This window comes from Petaurus breviceps, unplaced genomic scaffold (assembly GCF_028583685.1).
Source record: "Petaurus breviceps papuanus isolate PSGF00001 unplaced genomic scaffold, PetGlider_PUasm1.0 551, whole genome shotgun sequence".
Lineage (NCBI taxonomy): Eukaryota > Metazoa > Chordata > Mammalia > Diprotodontia > Petauridae > Petaurus > Petaurus breviceps.
In genome coordinates this window covers 28114734-28130225 of record NW_027186372.1, presented here as the reverse complement: position 1 = coordinate 28130225, position 15492 = coordinate 28114734, and the positions used below count along the sequence as shown (strand labels likewise).

General features: G+C 35.3%; 1 long non-coding RNA gene and 1 other non-coding gene across 2 annotated transcripts in view; both read left to right on the top strand.

Annotated features, from left to right (window-relative positions):
* LOC138172558 (uncharacterized) overlaps positions 1-15492 on the top strand; it is a 264181-nt gene that overhangs the window by 55516 nt on the left and 193173 nt on the right. The gene's annotated exons all lie outside the window — the stretch shown is intronic.
* Positions 12615-12721, top strand: LOC138172893 (U6 spliceosomal RNA). The gene has a single exon (XR_011171261.1). It is a non-coding gene; the product is annotated as a U6 spliceosomal RNA (small nuclear RNA).

Below are 15492 nucleotides of genomic sequence, written 5' to 3'. Positions count from 1 at the left end.
AGCTTTACATATATTATCTCATTTTATCCTTTCTTAGATGTTATCAAGTGAGAGAGTATAGGAGAAGGGCTAAGATAGATCCTTGAGGTAATCCCCAAATGAGAGAGATTATGAGGATAATGAATCGACAAAGATGGACAGGTCAGATGGGAAGAGAGAAGAGAGAACATTGTCACAACAAACCTTGTTAATGAATATTTTTAAAAGGTGGTTACAAATGATTTGTGCATGCAACTGTACCCTTCTGATATTTGCTTATTAAACCAACCAAGACCATTTGCATCACCTTTAACAAGATAGCACCAGGGTTGTACATTGTGTTTTCCTTGAAGTTGCCTGATGTTTAATATTATGTCCCTTTACGTAGTTGAAATTTATGTGTGTATTGTTTCTTTCACTCTGTTTTCCCCTTCTGCATGACTTATAATCTCCCAGTTAGAACTTCATGCATTTCACATGTGCTCTTGGTCTCAGTACTAAATCCCATGTTTATCATATGGGTGACTTTGTACAAATTACTTCTATATATGCCTCAGTCTCCTAATTTGTAAAATTAGCATTAAAAAACTTCTTTGCCAAGCTCACAAGGGTTTTGTATCCAGTGAGTTAGTAGCTATGTTAACCTCTATGACACTTCATTCAAAACTAACATACTAACATATTATTATTCTTTCTGTTAATTGACTGGCTTCACATAGAATCATGTACATGTGAAAACATAAATGCTAGCTGATTCTAATGCTTGATAGATATGGTCTTCTTATGACTGAAAACAGAAAATTAAAAATGTTGGAAAAGTATTAAATGAATGCAGAGGAGGGAGTTCCACACTTTTACCTCAAAATAATTATAAGGCCTACAATAAAATCAGTGTAAGATCATTAGAGATTTTACATTTTAATTATTTTTTAGTTTTAACTTCATACAAAGATATATTTACTTCAAAGATATATTGAGAGGGTGGCTAGTTGGCACAGTGAATAGAGCACCGGTCCTGGAGTCAGCAGAACCTGAGTTCAAATTCGACACTTACTAGCAGGGCGACCTTGGGCAAGTTACTTAACCCCAATTGCCTTGCCCTTCTCGCTCCAAAAGGCAAAAAAAATGATATATTGAGAAAAAGTACAAACATTTCCCCCAATAATCTCTTCTATATAATCTCATTTTGTGGGGAAGCAGGCTTAAATTTTGCTCATTTTTTGTGTAGCATTAGTTCCATAAATTGCATTATGAGATTTTAAATGTGTAAAAAACATGCATACCTATATGGTACCTATATCAGATGTGGAACCTCTTAGAATGAATCAGTGAAAACAGTTTGTGATCATTCAAGATAATCAGCCATGCTCCCTGTATAAAAAACAAACAAAACAAAACAAAAAAACAAAACAATTCCCAGCAAACTAGTCTGAAAGCAGGTCAATCTTTCTTGAAAGTGCATCGTTGTGGAGGCACATCTTTTTATTTTTTTTTAAGCAATTGGGGTTAAGTAACTTGCTCAAGGTTACACGGCCAGGTGTTTCTGGGTGGGTGCTAAGTATCTGAGCCCAGGATTCGATCTCCAGGTCATCCTGACACTGGAGCCGGTGCTCTTACTCGCTGTGCCACCTGGCCGCCTCCGAGGCACATCTTTTTAATAGTTCCAGTGGGCAGCAAGCAGGGGAACCTAGAGTGTTAACTTCTTATACTGTCCTCTCGCCCCATCATTGACTGTTTATAAGAGATGTCAGACCAGCAGAAGGTAAGGGATCCCACCTGTAATTGAATGGTGATAGTTGCTGTGGTAGTATTTAGTGAAGCAATTGATGTTGCAGCAGAGTTTGCAATAGGAATGAGGCCCCTCCCGACTACATGAGAAGTGCCAGCTATGTACTCACCAGAAGCAGAGATCCTAAGAAGCCCATTCAGGTGCCTGTTAAGCAGGGAATCATTCCTAAGAGGTACTTTGTAAGGAAGGGGGGGGGGAATGACTTGTAGTAACCAGGAGTTGTGAGTTCTTTCCTTTGCCACAGATTTTCTACATGTGCTCCTTTTGTATTTGTGCCCCCTGTCTTCATGGATGCTATGTGCCTTTGTGATGGGGCAGTGTGACCCATATATTTTGGGAGAATGTTCTGTAGCTATTGTTATTCTATGCCTTCTTTCTAAATATCCCACTATTAATTGGTATCAACTGAATGTTAATGGAAACTAGTCTGATTTGATTGATCATTAATGATAAAAATATTGGTAGGTTTTAGAACCCTAAGTAACTTCAAAATTTAGCCCAAAGGCCCTTCCATTGGGGACTCAACCTACCGGGGCCAGTATAAGTTGGGGGAAAAACAGAGGGGTGCTATTTTTAATGGATTTCTCTTCTAACAAAATTGTTTGTTTTTTTTATTATTTTTTAATAATTATTTTTAATAATATTATTTTTAATAATTTTTAATAAGTTACATATATATATGTGTGTGTGTATATATTTAAGCATTTGATTTTAAAACCTTGAATTCCAGCTTCATTCCCTTCCTCCCTTATCTCCCACCCTTACTGGGAAGATAAGCAATTCAGTATAGCTTGTACATATGTGGCTAATGCAAAACAATAACATAGTAGATATATTGTAAAAGACTGACAATATTTCCCTCCCTCCTATCCCACCTCCCACTTGTTCTATTCTCTACTTTGATCCCATCCCTTTTCAAAAGTGGGTGCTTCCAACTTCCCTCCCCCCCCCCAGCCTGCCCTCTCTTCCATCATCCCCCCTCTCATCCCCTTCCCCCCCTACTCTCCTGGAGGGTGAGATAACCTATTTAGTGTGTATTTCATTCCCTCCTCAAGCCAAATTCAACGGGAATAAGGTTGACCCATTCCATTTTGCCTTCCTATTCTTCCCCTCCATTGCAACCATTTTTCCTTGCCTCTTCTGTATGAGATAGTTTACCCCATTCTGTCTCTCCCCATCTCCTCTCATTATATTCCTCGCTCACCTCTTAATTTCACCTTTTAAGTATCGTCCCTTCCTGTTAAATTGGTCCTGTGCCCCTATCTATGTATAGAAATATATATTTCTATTCCCTTCAACTACTGAGAAAAGTTTCATAAGTTACAATTATTATTTTTCCATGTGGGACTTACTGGGTCCCAAAGTCCAGACTGCACTGACCTCTCACTTTGTCCTTCCATCTATGTGTTGATAAATCTGGAAATGGCCACAGCTGCTGCTAATCTGGAGTCCCTCTGGCTGGCGGCTGGTCAGGCCCGCCCTGGGGCTAAAGCCTAGGTGTGGGGCTGGGCTCAGCTCCCAGAGCCCTGTGCTGGCCTATTCCTGCTATCCTGCCAGGCTGTCCTCAGCAGGAGGTTAGCTTCTCTGTGTCATTTTGTGGGTTCTGCAGCTCCAAAGTTTGTTTAGAGTCCCCTTTTACATGGATTGGGTATGGTGGAAGCCGGAGCAGTGGGGAGGTCTTGCTAATACTCGGCTATCTTGACTCTGTCCCAACAAAATTGTTTATAAAAGCACAGCATTGTTTTAGAAAGATCAGCCATACTCTTCCTTTCCTATGGTTTCCCTCATTCCAAAATTATTTTCATCAAAGTTTGACACCAATAGTGGTAATATGTGTTGGTGTTGCTGTTTTTGCTTTGATGGAGTCACTAAGATAGTGACAGGAGTGTTGTGTCATTATAAGAAATAAATTGGCTTGAAGGAAGCAAACAGAGAGGAATAAAAGGGAACTTTTTGGATGGAGAAGAATAAACACTGGAATTTGGAATAGAGGTCTGAAAACATTTCCATATCTGATTTAGAAGTGGACATGACCACAGAGATCAGTAAACTGGCAGATAATGTTTAGATCTTCCAGGCAGGAAAATGCTAAATTGACAAAGATCATCTGTGGGTTAATGTTATAAAGGAGTGAGAAGGAGAAAATAGCTGATACCTGAACTTTGGTGTAAAATAATATGATAATGAATTTAGGACAAAATAATTCAAACTCTACTTTTATGGTGATAAATTGTGAGGTGTCAAATTTATTTACAATTTACCTTATCTTATAGTACTTTTACTTCATATATACTGGGATGCTTGCTTTTCTTAATTTATTGTCTTTTATTCCCTTCATGTAAAATATCCTTTCCATCTCATTTTCCCATTATGCTCCTTTCACTACAATCCCTGTTAAAATTCTACCCTGTACTTTAAAGTTTCACTTAAGTACCACTTCTTCAATGAAATTTAATCTGACCCTTCCAGCTGGATATAATAGCTTTTTTCCCCACTCTTTATAGCATTGGGTGTGAATCTCTCTTATGGTTTTTACTTGTATTATAGTTATTAGCATGCACATCTGAACTCCCCAAATAGGTTACAATCTGCTTTTGGGCAGGGATGGTATTTAATGATGGTATTTAATCTTTGTGAAGAAAGATGAAATTAAATAGCATATGATTTGACCATAATATGCACTCAATTGCTTAAAGAGTACATTAAGGATTGCAAAGTGCTTTATATACATTATTTCCTTTGATGGTCACAACAGTCCTATGAGGTAGGTATTATAATTATTGTTCTGTAGAGACTTCCAGGGGTTGAGCCAAGATGGTGGAGTAGAGAAAGCACCCATATTTTCCCTACATTTCTCTCCAAACACTTTAAAATAAAGCCTCAAATCAAATTCTGGAAGTGCATAGCCAGCAAGAGGTTGAAGTGAGACATTTCTTTCATCCAAACCTTAGGATGTTGGAAGGAGAGGTATGTGACACAGAGTTGGTGACTGGTATGGGATTTAAATGGCAGTAACACCAGCTGTGGGCTTTGGAGGTAGCAACAGCAGCAGCAGAAGTTTCAGGAGCTTTTAAGCCAGAGATGGTAAGGGAATCTTGAAACTGGTCAGAAAGAGTTTACAAGTGACTTCTGGACACCGGATATGTCACTGTTTGGCAACTCCATTGCTTATACCTACTTTCAGATCACCATTCCAGGGTGGAGAGCAATGCTTGTAGTCCCAAGCAAGCAGGGCCCCTGAGGGACAACATAACTCGATTAAAATGAAGCAGTGCCTTGAGGAGCAGCATTAAGGGGTCTTCTTGGGTAAAGACCAGAGCGCAGGCCAGGAGATCAGTGACCACATTTCTCCTTTGGAAAACAACATCCTTAGAAGCACTGAAAACTTTGAAACCCCCAGAACTAGCTCTTTAAACAGCAGCATGAGCAAGTCTTTAGGTTAGGAGAGTTCCCTTGTCACTTCACCCTGGGATCAGAGCTCAACTTTAATATAAATTTCAAAGTTTAGAAATAGGCTGGAAAAATGAGCAAACAATAACCAAAGAAACCTGACCATAACAAGCCATCTTCTTCACAGGAAACCTCAAGATGAAAACACAGAAGACAATGATGACAAAACAGCTACAATGCCTCAAAGAAAAATATAAATCCTATATAACCCCAACAGGAATTCCTGGGAGAGCTAAAATGATTTTAAATATCAAATAAGAGTGGTAGAGAGAAAGTTGAAAAAAATGACAGTGATGCAAGAAGATTATTAGAAGACAATTAACAATTTGGTAAAGGAGGCACAAAAGTACTGAAGAAAATAACTCCTTAAAAGTTAGAATTGTGTAAGTGGAAGCTAATGACTATGACATATCAAGAAATAACAAAAAATGAAAAAAGAAAAGATAATGTAAAATATCTTGTTTAAAAAAAGAACAACTGAGCTAGAATATGTTGAGGAGAGATAATTTAAGAATTACTGCACTACCTGAAAGTGACAATCAAAAAGTCTAGACATCATATTTCAAGAACTTATAAAGCAAAACATCTGATATCCTAGAATTAGGGGATAACATAGATATTGGAAGAATCTAGTGGTCACCACCTAAAAGAGATCCCAAAATGAAATCTCCCAGAAATTTTATAGTTAGTTTCCAGAACTCCCAGGTCAAAGAGAAAATATTGCAAATAGTAAAAATGTAACCATTCAAATATCATGGAGTCAGGATCACATAAATCAGAATCTCACAAGATTAAACAGCTACCACATGAAAGGAGCAGAGAGGTCTTGGAAAAATATATTTGGGAAGGAGGAAAACAAAACAAAACAAACTAGGATTACAACCAAATAGAACTTACCCAGCAAAATAGAATATAATCCTTTTAAAGGAAAAAATAAACATTTAATGAAATATAGAACTTTCAAGCATTCTTGATGGAAAGAGCAGAGATAAATTGGAAATTTTACTTTCAAATATAAGACTCAAGAGAAGCATAAAAAAGTAAACATGAAAGGAAAATCATATGAGAGGCAATAAGAATAAATCATTTTCATTGCTCTATAGGAAAATGATACATATAACTCCTAAGAACTTTATCATTATTCAGGTATTTAGAAGGATTCTTCATAGAAGGCTCAGGTGTGAATCAATTATGCTGAGGTGATAAAAAATGGGTCATTGAGAAAGAAGGATGTATTGGAAGAAGGGACAAGGGAGAGGAAGAATGGAGAAAATAATCTCACATTAAAGAGGCATTCAAGGAAAAGCTTTTACAATGGAGTGAAAAATGGGAGGATGGTAATGCTCGAACCTCAATCTCTTCTAAACTGATTTTAAAAAGAAGAAAATATATACATATATTTCTTTTATTTCTAATATATATATATATATATATATATATATTAAATTGGGTTCATAAATCTATCTTATCCTATGGAGAAATAAGAGGGGAAGGGGATTAGAGAAGGGGGAAGTGATAAAAGGGAGGGCAGAAGGAAGGCAGTAATCAGAAACAAAACATATTTTTGAGAAAATAATGTATAAAAAGAGATAAAGATATAGAGAAGAAAATAGGATGGAAGGAAATAGGATTGGGGTGAATTCACCCTCTAAATAGAAGTAGATAGTAGAATAGATTAGAAACCAGAACCCAACAATATATTACTGACAAGATGCACACTTGAAAAATAGAAACACACAGAGTTAAAATAAGGGACTAAAACAAAATCTATTATGCTTTAGCTGAATTTTTTTTAAAAAGGTAGAAGTAGCAATCAGAGTATTAAAGCAAAAGCAAAAAAAAATTGTTGGTGGTGAGTTAATTTCAGTTATGTCCAACTCTTTGTGACCTTATTTTAGATTTTGTTGGCAAAGTTACTGGAGTTGCTTGCCATTTTCTTCTGTAATTTTACAGATGAGGAAATTGAGGCAAACAAGTTTTAGTGACTTGCCCAGGGTCACACAGCTAGCAAATGTCTCAAGCTAGGAAAAAGAATGACAAAATTCATCTGGAGGAAAAGAAGGTAAAGAATATTAAGGGAATTGATTAAAAATGTAAAGGAAGGTAACTTAGGTAATTTAGGAGTATTAGATTTCATAATACATTACAAAATGTTAATCATCAAACAAATTCAGTATTGTTTGATAAATAGAGTGGTAGGTCAGTCAAGTAGATTTAGTACATGTTTCACAATAGTAAATGACCATGAAAATCCAATGTTTGATGCACCTAAAGATTCAAGCTTTTGTGATAAGAAGTCACCATATGATAAAAAGTAAAGGGAAAATTGGAAAACAATTTGGAAAAAAGTTGACACAGACCTACATCTTACATTGAGTACCAAAATAAGATCCAAATGTGCACATGATTTAGACATGAAAGATGATATAAATAAATAAGGGGTAACATGGAAAATTTTACCTGTCAGATCTATGAACAACTGAAGAATTTATGACCAAACAAGATATGAAGAGGATCATGGTAAGTCAAATGGATAATTTTAGTTATGTGAAATTAAAAAGGTTTTGCACAAACAAATGTATCTAAAATTAGAAGAAAAAACAGGAAGCTAATGAAAAATTAATATCCTTTTTCTCTGATAAAGGAATCATTTCTATGATATATGAGCTAAAGTTATTTTTAAAAATATGAGTCATTCCTTAATTGAAAAATGATGAAAGGATATGAACAGGTAGTTTTGAGAAGAAATCAAAACTATCAATAGTCACATAAAAATACTGTAAGACAGTATAGACTAGACAAATGCAAATTAAAACAACTATGATATACAAACCATCAGATTGGCTAGCATGACAGAAAGGGAAAATGATAAATGTTGAAAGTGATGTTGAAAATAACACTAATGTACAGCTGGTGGAGTTACAAATTTGTCCAACCATTCTGGAGAACAATTTGGAACTATGCTATAGAACCATGCATGCCCTTTGACCCCACAATACCCCTACTAAGTCTGTATCCCAAAAAGATTGAAGAAAAACAGAAAGAATCTATTTGTACAAAAATATTTATAGTAGCCATTTTTAGGGTGGGCAAAGCATTAGAAATCAAAAGGATGCCCATTACTTGTGGAGTGATTGAATAAATTGTGGCATATGAATGTGATGAAACATTATTGTGCTATAAGAAAAGATGAGCAGGATGGTTTTAGAAAAACCTGGGAAGACAAATGAACTTATGCAAATTGTAGTCAGCAGAACTAGTAAAAATTTTATATTATGTTTTATATGTATATATTATATGATATATGCTATATATAATATATTATATTTTAATTATTATCAACTGCAAAAGACTTAGCTCTTCTGATCCCAGACAATTACAAAGAATTCAGAGTGAAAATGCTTTCTACCTCCAGAAAGAGAACGCAGATTGAACCATACATTTTTTCCCACTTTATTTATGTTTCTTGATTTTTACTATTTTTATTTTTTCAACATGGCTAATATAGAAATGTTTTGTATTACTTCACATACATAATTGATATCATATTGCTTGTCTTCTTAAAGAGATGATATGAGAAAGGAGGGAGGGAGAGTATTTGGAACTCAAAATGAAAAGAATATTAAAAATAAACAAGTAAAATTTTAAAAATTCCCATTTTGAAGATGAGAAAACTGAGGTATTTTAGAGTTGCATAGCTAGCAAATGTCTGAGGCAGGATTCAAACCCAGATCTTTCTAAAAGGAAGTCCAGCACTCAATCCATTATGACATTTAGATATAAAAGGTGATATGATAAGCAAATTAGGAGAGCAAGGACTAGTTTCCCTGTCAGATCTATGGAGAAGGGAAGAATTTATGACCAAACAAGAGATAGAGAACATTATTAATTGCAAAATGGATAATTTTGATTATGATAAATTGAAAAGTTTTTGCACAAACAAAACAAATGTAAATAAGATTAGAAGGGAAGCAGAAAGCTGGGAAACATTTTTTTCTTCCAGTGTTTCTCATTTGTAAAATAAATAGAAAACTGTGTCAACTCTATAAGAATAGAAGTCATCCCCCAATTGATAAATGGTCAAAGGATATGAACAGACAGTTTTCTTTAGTGAAGAAATTAAAGTTATCTACAGTCATATGGAAATCTCTAAATTACTATTGATTAGAGAAATGCAAATTAAAACAACTCTGAGATATTACCTCACACTTATCTGATTGGCTAATATGGCAATCAAGGGGAATGATAATTATTGGAGAAGAGGTGGGAAAATTGGGACACTCATACATGGTTGGTGGAGTTGTGAACTAATCCAACCATTCTGGAGAGCAAATTTGGAACTATCTTCAAAGAGTTATAAAACTGTGCATACCCTCTGATCCAGAAATATCACTACTAGGTTTGTATTCCAAAGAGATCATTAAAAAGGGGTAAAAACCCATACATACAAAAATATTTATATCAGCTCTTTTTGTGGTGGAAAAGAATTAGAAATTGAGGGGATGTCCATCAATTGGAGAATGGCTGAACAAGTTGTGCTATATGAATGTAATAGAATACTATTTTGCTATAAGAAATGATGAGCAGGTAGATTTCAGAAGAAGCTGGAAAGAATTGAACTGATGCTGAGTAAAGTGAGCAGAACCAGGAGAATATTGTATACAGTCACAGCAACATTGTGTGATTATCAACTTTGATAGACTTACTTCTTCTCAGCAACACAATAATCGAAAATGATTCCAAAAGACTCATGGTGGAAAATGCTATCCACATGCAGAGAGAGAACTATGGGATCTGAATGCAGATCAAAGCATACTATTTTCTCCTGTTTTTCTTTGTTGTGTTTTTTTTCCTTTTGTTCTCATTCTTCTTTCACAACATAACTAATGTGGAAATATGTTTAAAATTATTGTACATGTATAGCATATATCAAATTGCTTGCTGTCCTGTGGAGGAGGGAGGGCAGAGAGGGAAGGAGCAAAAAAAATTGAATTCAAAATCTTATAAAAGTGAATGCTGAAAACTAACTTTACATGTAATTGGAAAAAATAAAATACTACTGAGTGGAAAAAAATCCATTGTGCCTTAACATATCAATACATGTTTGGTCTTTTTTATAAGATTTTAACCTTTGGCAAAAATGAGCAAGGGAGATGAAGAATGTAATTCCAGATAGCATCATGAAGTCTATTAAGAACAAAGGAGGTAGGGGTGGCCAGGTAGCACAGCGAGTAAGAGCACCAGCTCCAGTGTCAGGATGACCTGGAGATCAACTCCCGGGCTCAGACACTTAGCACCCACCCAGAAACACCTGGCCATGTAACCTTGAGCAAGTTACTTAACCCCAATTGCTTAAAAAAAAGAAAAAAAAAAGAAAAAAGGAGGAAAGAGCAAGATCAACTCCACAATTTGGGCATGTAACTTAAAAAACAACAAAAAAAAATAGTCAAAAATAAACAACATTAGCAAAATTGCACGATATTTTTTAAAAAGTCCCCAAATCAGCCACATTTCTATTTGTTATCAACAAAACCAAGCAGGAAGAGAGAAATTCCATTTAAAACAATTGCAGATGGCATAAAATATTTGGGATTCTACATGCCAATACACACAGGAACTATATGAATACAATTACAAAACACCCTCCACACAAGTAAAGACCGATCTAAACAATTGGAAAAATATTAATTGATCATGTGTTGCTGAGATAGTATAATACAAATGACAGTACTACCTAAATTAATTTACTCATTCAATAACGTACCAATCAGACTACCAAAAAATTACTTTTTAGAGCTAGAAAACACTAATAAAAAACTGTCTGGGGGCACAAAAGGTCAATTCACAAGGGAAATGTGAAAAACAAATATGAAGGAAGGGGGCCTAGCAGTATATCTCAAACTATACCACAAAGCTGTAATCATCAAAACAATTTAGTGCTGATTAAGAAATAGATTGGTAGGTCAAAGGACAAAAAAATTATAAACAATCTATAGAAGAAAATGAGTATTGGTTGTTGTCCTTCATTCTTGAAAAGGACCAAAATGATATCACTATGCTAGAGTCTTAGTGCTTAATAAATCCAAAGACCCAAGCTTTGGGAGCAAGGACTTACCATTTGACAAAAAAAAAAAAGAAATACTTGGAAAAAAGGAAGGTAGTCTTGTAGAAAGTAAGCATAGACCAACATCTAACCCCATATAACAATATAAGTTCAAAATGAGTACATGATTTAGGCATAAAGGTGGTATATGCAAATTAGGGGAGCATAGAAAAAATTACCAGTCTGCTCTATGGATAGGGGAAAAGTTCATGACCAAAAAAAGAGAGAGAGAATCACAGGAGATAAAATGCATAATTTTGATTGTATTGAATTAAAAAAAAGTTTTGTACAAACAAATCCAATGGAGTCAAAGCAAAGCAAGGAATTGGAGAAAATAACGATTTACAAAATGCTTCTCTGATAAATGTCTAATTTATCAACTATATAGGGAACTGAGCCAAATTTATAAGGATAAATATCATTCCCCAGTGGATAAATGATCAAAGAAAGTTTTAAGAAGAATGAATTAAAGCTTTTAATACTCATGTGAGAAATGAAAATTAAAACAATTCTGAGGTGCCACCTCATGCCTATCATATTGGTTAAGATGACCAAAAAGAAAAATGATAAATGCTGCATGTAATGTGGGAAAATAGATACACCAAAGCCCTGTAGGTAAGTCTTTGAATTAGTCCAATCATTCTAGAGAACAATTTGATTCTGTTCCCAAAGGGTATAAATCTATGGATACCATTTGGCCCCAAATTACTGCCACTAGGTCTATACCCCAAAGAGATAAAATAAAAAGGATATGGGACCATATATACCAAAGTATTTATGGCAGTTCTTTTTGTTGTGGCACAGAATTAGAAACTGAGGGCATGCTCACCAATTGAGGAATGGTTAAACAAGTTATGATATATGATGTGATGAAATACTATTGTGTTGTAAGAAATGAGGAAGGAGATGATTTCAGGAAAGCCTGGGGAGACTTATATGAACTGATATAAAATGAAGTGAACAGAACCAGGAGAACAATTTACACAGTAGCAGCAATATTGTAACAATAATCACCAATAAATGACTCACTAACTCCTCATGTAATCTATGACAATTTCAAAGGGACCCTAATGAAAAATGATATCCACCTCCAGAGAGAGACCCAATAAACTCTGAGTGTAGAGTGAAACATTTTAAAAAAAATTCTTGCTTTTTTTTGTAGTATGTCTTACATAGGAAAATTTTTGTATGATTTCATACGTATAATGTTATTTTTTTTTGTCTTTTTGGAGTTCAAGCAGGTAGGCAGGAGAGAATTTAGAACTGAAAATGAAAATTAAAAATACTTGAACCGTACTCTCATCGACAGCATATATACTAAAATTGGAATGATACAGAGAAGATTAGCATGGTCCCTGCACAAGGATGACGTGCAAATTCGTGAAGCATTCCATATTAAAAAATACTTGAACCAATTCAAACCAATATTAAAAAAAAACCCTTTGCTATGTGTATGCCAAAGAAATGAACAAATGGGGAAAATAAAAGTCCTATCTAGGATATAGTACGCAAAAATACAAGAGTTCCAAAATAGTTCATCATGTTCATGAGTTCAAAATAGTTCATCAAGAAAGAGCCTTGGTGTTGGATCCAGAGAACGTGGGTTTGAATCCCCATCTTGTTATTTACTACATTTGTGACTTTGCTTATATGAGGACCTTCTTTCTTTCTTTCATTTTTTTCTTTCTTTCCTTCTCTCTCTCTCTCTCTCTCTCTCTCTCTCTCTCTCTCTCTCTCTCTCCCTCCCCTCCCCTCTCTGTAGTACATGCTTTCAAAGGACTTACAGTCTTGGGAGTGTATCCTTATAAGACATATACTTACTTGTTTTTGTTGTTACTAATCCCATGCTACAGAGATTTCCAATTTCACTGGTGTGGGTACTCTTGTCACTAACTGACTTCTACCATGTTGCAGTTTTTGAGGGCTGATGTGGCCATAAAAAAATCATCATCTTGAGGTCAACCTGGTGAAAAACCTCTCTGAACTTAGCTAGGTTGATTTTCAATAAAAAAATGCAGTCCGGGACCTGAGTTCAAATCCAGCCTCAGACACTTAACACTTACTAGCCATGTGACCTTGGGCAAGTTACTTAACGCCAATTGCCCCGCTTCCCCCCCCCCCCCCAAAAAAAAAAAAAAAAAAAAAAAAAGAAATGCAGTCCATCACTGAAATAAAACTTAAAACCTCTCTACCTTAACAGGACCTGTTGGAGTTCAGCTGGCATGATGCTTGAGAAACTAGCACCACTTCTGTACCCATAGGAAGGCTTCAGAGTTGAAATTTACTAAAGTAAGATAAGTACTGGACAATCATAGATTTAAAATTCAGAGGGATCTGAGGGACATCCAGTCATACCCACTCATTTGACAGATGAGGAAACTGATGCATAGAGATGGGGCTTGGGCAAGATTGTTTTTCGTCCTTCGTTCTCAAAGAGGACCAATGACATCAGGAGGGCAATGTCTTGACTCACAAAATGAATTGGATTTAAGTGAGGCAGAGCTGTGCAAAGTCATCAGCCTCACTCTCTCCTCCACAGTCATCAGAGTCCAGTGGCAGGACAAAAGTTAAGATGACTGATGATGGCCCAATGTGCAAGATCACTCAGATGGTAAGTAGAAGTTGAGATTTGAACCCAGATCCTTTGACTCTAAACCCATCACTCCTTCCAATTCACTTCACTGCTTCCAAAGGCTATGTCATGTTAAGGATTTATTATTTGATTGATATCTCCCTCTACTGAAGCAGATCTCAAAACAAATCATATAAGCTTTAGATAATTGCCTAAATTTCATGGAATTTAAGTGACTTAACCACACTCACATAACTAATAAGGACAATAGGTGAGACTTAAACTAAGTTCTTCTTGACTCTATTCCCAGCACTCTATCTCATCTTACCTTTCACTTCCAATGTATATATGCTTATGTCTTATTTAAGTAGAAAGCTTTACAGTGTCATGAAATCAGTTTAAAGGAAGAAGGAAACACGCATTCATTAAGCACCTAGTATATGCTAAGTGCTGTGCTAAGTGATTATATTATCTCATTTTATCCTCTCAGCAAGTTTGGGAGGTAAGTGCTTATTTTACAGTTGAGGAAAATGAAACTGAAGAGGTTAAGTAACTTGCCCAGAGTTACACTAATTATAAGTGTCTGGAGCTAGATTTGAATTTAGGTCTTTCTGACTTCAAGTCTAGCATTCTACATACTGTTCTGCCTAACTCCAAGGAGGTCACTTACACACACACACACACACACACACACACACACACACACTATGTATATACATACATATGTATATATAATGCAATAGCATAATAACAATAAGTAAAACAAGATTATAATCACACATATATATTTGTGTATATATGCATACACATGAATATATGTATATATATATTTATACACACACATGAATACATATAATGGATCTATTATCCATGAGTCAATCTATGGATCTCTTATCAATAGATAAGAAATAGATAGGTAGACAGACTATAAGTTATTATAGAGCAGTGCAGTATTTGTAACACATCTTGAAGCTATGCAGTTTGTGGTCAAAGCGGATAAACACGTTCTTAGTCAGAGATTGACTACATGGCTGATGGAATGTTGAATCAAACCAATATGGCAATTCTAATACACTAATTCTTGGAAATGGACTTGGCATTAAGAAGTTTTTTTAACAATTAAAAGGATACAATAAGGGGGAAAAAGATTAGCCACAAAAAATATGCTGTGCTTTCACTGTGGGAGATAATAAAACGTAATGAAGCAAGGCAGCCTAGAATAGGGAAGATTAATTTGTTTCAGATTAATAATAATAATAATACTACTTGTTCACTATGGAATGAATTCATGCTAAAAAACAACATTGCAATAACATCAGAAGACTCTCTACAAAGCCCAGAAAATGCCCAGAAATTTGAAGTTAGCACTAAAACTTCACTTGTTGGATCCCACAACATTGAAACCAAAGCCAACTGTTTCCATGTCACTGGATGTTAGTTGTGATTAAAGGTCAGTGCTTAGAAGAACAGTAGAGAATCAAGTTGAATTGGGACAAATGAAGGGAACAAAAGAGCAGTGAGGTATTTGTTTTATTCCTGAGAATCATGTCCAGTCATTCCAATTTAACAAACATCTGTAAATGCTTCATGTGCTAAATG